Source organism: Adelges cooleyi, unplaced genomic scaffold (assembly GCF_023614345.1).
Source record: "Adelges cooleyi isolate 19-005CV unplaced genomic scaffold, UGA_ACOO_1.1 ACOO_flye_CR_arks_rails_tigmint_CR_PRNA_2, whole genome shotgun sequence".
Classification (NCBI taxonomy): domain Eukaryota; kingdom Metazoa; phylum Arthropoda; class Insecta; order Hemiptera; family Adelgidae; genus Adelges; species Adelges cooleyi.
This window is the reverse complement of record NW_026095860.1, coordinates 5,402,120-5,408,119: the sequence shown is the minus strand read 5'-3', so window position 1 is coordinate 5,408,119 and position 6,000 is coordinate 5,402,120.

The window sequence follows — 6,000 nt, the reverse complement described above, 5'->3', positions numbered from 1 at the left end:
ATAGAACTATTCCATTAAATACTCGAAGATGTATAAACCGTCAAAAATAAGTTCATATAAATTGTTAGTTCTTGAAAAATTAAAAACATTGAGTGACCTTGTCCACACTCTAGCCATACATATTTTCATAGTTATATTTTCATCTTGTCAACATTTATATTATAAAATATTTATTATAATATTAATAATCCTTAAATATTAACGAAATTAATAGTACCTGCTATGATTTTTAAAATGTTAATTTATTTGAGTTATAGCTATACTCATTATCCTTATAAACTTTACTCATAAACTATCGATTAGTCAAAGATTTTTTTTGTAAACACTGCCCAAAACTGCCTATTGAAGATTTAACCTAGTTATGGAGTTATGGTAGTACAAGAAACTTTAAAACAAGTATACTAAATGTTATTATTAGAACGGTTAAATAAGAAACTGACATATCTACTATTAAGCCTAGCCCTTACGTTAATAATATAATTGGTACACCCTTATTTCCAATAATTTTTTTTATAGCTAAGTTGTAACGACGTAAGCACTTTAGTTTATCTATTACAGAACTCTAATACAGTAATAAATCACTTGCCGCAACCAAATAAATTAACATGTACATTGTACTACCCATTATTGATTTCGGTAATTAAAATAATTTACCGAATACCTAAAAGTATACAGAAATTCTGTTCTTAATACAGATTTTTAACAACATATCTAAACTCAAAATATTAATTGAAATATATTTATTATTATAGGGTGATTAAAAAGGAAATACTGGCTAATGAAAATATATAATATATTCGTATATGAAATTTAACACTACTGTTATCACAAGGTTATAAGCCTCCAACTGAGTGAAAAGTCTTCAACACTCGTATCCAGGCTTTTTTGAAAAATGCTATCGTTCGATAAGAATTAAAAAACATTAAGTGACTTAATGTCAAAATAAAAAACAAACATTACATAAATAAATGTACGTATAAAATCTATTACAACAAAAAATTGTAAACAAAACGTAAAATGCCTTCGTTGCAAGGTGATTTTTTATGTTTAAAAACCCGTTTTTTATGTTTTTATACTTTGTTTTTATCACTTACCATGTCATAAAAAAATACGTGCAGTTGTCTTTTTTTTTTTGTTGGTCCTAAATTCTTATTTTGAAATATTGCCTCAAAAAATGAGATCACATTGATTGTGAGATTACAAAATACAAACCTGAGATTTTAGATAAATCAACATCCCCATATGCACACTAACCAACAGCTCTCTCAGTAAGACTCAATTATAGCCTAAATCCCTTGAACTCAGTTTAGCTTCATCTATCCCTTTTTACTGGTTATTTTTATTTTTTATTAATGTCCAGATTGTGCTATGTGAATTGTTGACTAATGTACAAAACCGGTGTTTCCATCGTTCAGTTTAGTTGTTTATACGTTGTTCATCGTTCAATGTTACTTCCTGTACATTCCAAACTGACCGAGGAAATAGAGGTAACTTTTCTTTATTACCACATTTAGAGGTGGTTGTCATTCTTTTACGTCCTACATAGACACTACCGAAATAGTTAACATTTTACAGTAGACATTATTGTTAATAGCCTAAATTACTATGAATATGTTTTCTTTGCCCGTTATTTCTGTGGTCGTTTTTTTATTTGGTCATTTCTTCCTGAAATCCTTTTTTGGAACAAATCACCATGATGTTACTTTTTTTTTTTTTTGGCGAGAAAATGAAAAACGTTTAGTTATATTTATTGCCAACCAATCATTTTTACTTAAAATATAAATATTTAGAATGATACATTTTTACAATACATAGTATCTTTATACTTAGCGTTTAAAGCGACCAATATTATAATTAATAATTTATAATATTAATTGTCATAAATAACGTGTACTTATGTGTATCATTGATAAATCTACATTTTTTATTTCATTTTTTTTATTCTTTATATTAACAAAACAATCTGTACAATATTTGCAATACTTTTTTTTTGTCGAGGATATATGTACATAACTTGAATAATTAACATAAGAGAAAGCCATTGGTAACACCTAAAAAAATCGTTATATAGTAGATATAAATAGGGATAATGGCTTATACATATTTGTTAACTATCACACACACGTTTATAATATATCTTGTTAACGGTAACGTTATTACTTACTACATTATTGGCCGGAAACGAGTTAGCTAAAAAAACAAAATTGGACCGAACTTAGAACAATAGGTTTTTGTTCGGCTAATCCATGAATTTGAAGTTTCTCTAATATAATTAACACTGCAACACACTTATTGATAAGTCTGCGAAATAACATACATTATATTATGTATCCTACTGGTATTTATAACTTATCTAATTCAAGTGAAAATTTGTAAAAAAAAAACAATAATTTGATTACAATTGAAACGATAATCATTATATAAATTTAAGTTCTTATTTAGAGTTATGTGCCTATTTAACTATCTATTTTCTAAAAAGTTCGATTAACGATCTATGCTTTTAAAGTACATCGTAAAACTTAATATATTTAACATATCACAACTAAAAAAAACCATCCGGTCGTTTGTTTAACGCAATTAGCGGAAATCGATGAGATTGGCGATATAATTATTTCATATTCTATAGCAGTACTGACGCCATTGGTCATGGAATAATATACCAATATAAAGGTTAGTTAATACAAAAAATAGGAATGAATGGTAAACTAATTTGTCAAAATATCTGTATAGGTATTATTTGATTTTTTTTTGTACGAGAACTCTTTTGTTTGTTCTTTTTTTTTACAAACGCCCGACATCAATGATATTTAATTACTCAATAGTTTTTTCATATTATCACCCACTGATTATTACAAATGTATCAAATAAAGCAAACCGACGCATGTTAAGCAGTGTACAATGTATATTATTGTAACTATAATACAGACGTCTCATTGCTATTTTTAAATAATTAATACACGCATCGAAAGTGCATATGAATTACGCCCTTTTTTATGAAAGACGCTTATTAATAGTCGAACATTGTGATGGGAAAAATAAAAACATAAGATAATTAAAAATAATAATTAAAATAATGGCATTTATACATTATACGCAATGACGTTTTTTTTAGATCATGTATATCTAGATGAAACATTTCTTTTTTTAACCTATAAGAAAACGGAATTGGATTTGTGTGAATATCGCAGAAGAATTATTCGGACAAGTCTCAAAATGAATACCAGATTCGAAATGACCCAAAGTACGCCCTAAGCAAAAGTGGTCGGATAGAGTTTAGGAAGATCTAAGGTTGTTAGGTGTTATAGGGAAATATAGGCGAAGATACATACAAGAGTTGTGTCAGTAATGCAGATTTAAAGTTGAGTACAGTATAGTAGATTAATACATAATCTAAAGTTCTTCAAACTCGTATAAAACTCGTATGAACTCATTTGAGTTCATGGCGTGATGATAATAAAGCACTATGTTGGTCAACGCAGTATTATTTTTCGGAATTTATAAGGATTTTTAAAGTCCTCTTTTTGGTTTTATAACCTATAATTTTGTTTTTATTATTATTTTTACTCGCCATATATTATACTCTGTCGTAGTTATAAATATGTGTATCTGCGTGTTACTACCTAAATTTTACTCTTTGTATATAATCACTTAATATTTTTTCATTAACTTTATAGGTATCTAACATAACCTACATGTTGTGTTTATGGTTGAATTGATGTGGTTGGAAAGGCAAAGTTTGTTCATTCACTCAAAACTCGCAAACATTACGCCCTCGACTCCAACGTCAATGATCGATGATATTATTTTCCTTAGAGAGATTTCAAAAACAATAAAAACATAATTTATTAAATGTTTTTTAATCCAAAAAAAGCTACGGCTTTAAACAAATAAGGTTTACATAAAACAAATTTGTTTAATTGATGAACTAATATAGGTTCTTTCGGATTAAAATTGGAAAACGTGTAAAAGCTTTTGTTATGGTTCCCAATCATAAGTAGAAAGTTTTAATTTAAAACCTTAAATTTTGTTTACATCCTAATTTCATTATATCAGTTCTATTAGTGAGGTTGTGTTTTTCATAGTTGTCATTACGTAAACGTTTGAAGTGTCTAATTTTTATTTGCCATTGCAGAAAGCACTAGAATACAATTAGTTTATATTCTATTTTAAAATGAAGAAACGGAAATACTAATCAATTTCTAGTCTAGAAGACGTGACATATTATAATATTGTTACCTAGTAAATATTTTCATCATCGAGTTTTCACAATTATTGTTATTGTACCTAATGTTGTCAAAAATGTGTGTCTACTTCACTTTTCTTGCTGAAAAAACTAATATTACAGTATTATAAGAAATCCACGGTGTTCAAATATTACAAAAATTTAAGGCACCTGATGCTCTTTTGGATGTATTTGCTCACACATGTGTCAATCTTGTTTCGTCTGTACACGTCGTCGAAGATAAACGTCCAACGGAAAACACTTTTATGTCAAATACGATTTTAATTATAATTCAAAAAAATAATATTAGTTCCATTTTTTAAAAAGTTGAGATACACAATACGAATTGTATTCTAATCATGGTGGGCAAGGTTAGAAAATAAAAACCAATGCAATGGATTATAAAATATTAAGCTTAAAACTGCATTAATAAAGTACGAAGGTTATAACTACAATAATGTTTACTCGGAATGAGTTTATTCCAAAGCATTAACATAACAGATATGGCGTATTATATTACCAGAATGCATTAAAGTGTCAATACATTGTTTTTGGTAATTGCACAAATTGTCTGTGACATGAAGATAACGTCACACGTTGTGTATTCGATATATCCGACTAATATTGTATGCAAATTTAAATTAACTACCCAATATATATATTTTTTATAAACAACTCTAAAGGGCGAAACTTTGAAGGTATTGGATTTACTTTGAAGTGGTTTTTATACGTTGATAAACACTTAAATGGTGGGTGTTTACACTCCGAATTCAATGACATAACCGAAATTGATGGAGTTAGAACCCTCACTGAAATTTGGGCTGAAATGGTGCCGAAATAAATAGATCATTAGTAAATTGACAAAAAGATGATAAGGAAACTATGCAGCTTTTTTCCTCAATAAAAAGATATAAGGAAAATTGCGCCAAATTTAACTTTTTACCAGGGATGTAAAATATATATTATTAACTTGAAAAAAATATTTAATTAGTTGTACGGTATTGAGTATTATAATTTTAAATTTTAAATAAAACACCGTTAAAATAAATAAAATTATTTTTTTTAATGAACACACGAAAAAATCTCATAGTCAATCAAATTGTTGTTGTAAGATAACTAAAAAAACACAGTTTTTCAAATACGATAAAAAATTGAATGGAAAAGGTAATTTCTCCTATAGAAGTGCCTGTGTTAGTCTGACAAAAAAAACTACCAATAAAGACTCTTCACTACTGTGCGACGTCTTAATATCATATGTGCAGCCTATAGTTAGAAAACTTAAAATATTTATCAAAGCTAAACTATGAAGTCAGTACAGAATTATTGTTATCTAGGTCCTCGATTCTAGGAGACAATATTTAAAAAACAACGTTTTTCATGCACACAAAATAAATGTATAATAAATCAACAGATTTAGATTTTTTTATAAAAATTTTGAGCCCCATTCTAAACAATATTATTAAGGTTTTATATTTGATCAAAATATAATGCTAAAATATTTTTTAACAATTATTCGTGTAGCCCGACCTTGTTGTTGAGCTATTTTTTTCTAGTATAGACGCTGATTAGAATTTCGGAAATTCAATTTTCCTTTATACCTATTATATTAATGTTATAGAACTTTCTAGAGTGAAAATATTTAAAAACATCAGGTCTTCTTGTGGTTTTTACAGCAATATAACCGAAGATGCGCACGACCGTTGCGGCTCTTGTGCCCACGCCACCCCGAAAGGACTGTGGGGGTTAGCACGTATTCACATACAAACATTTTGGTATAA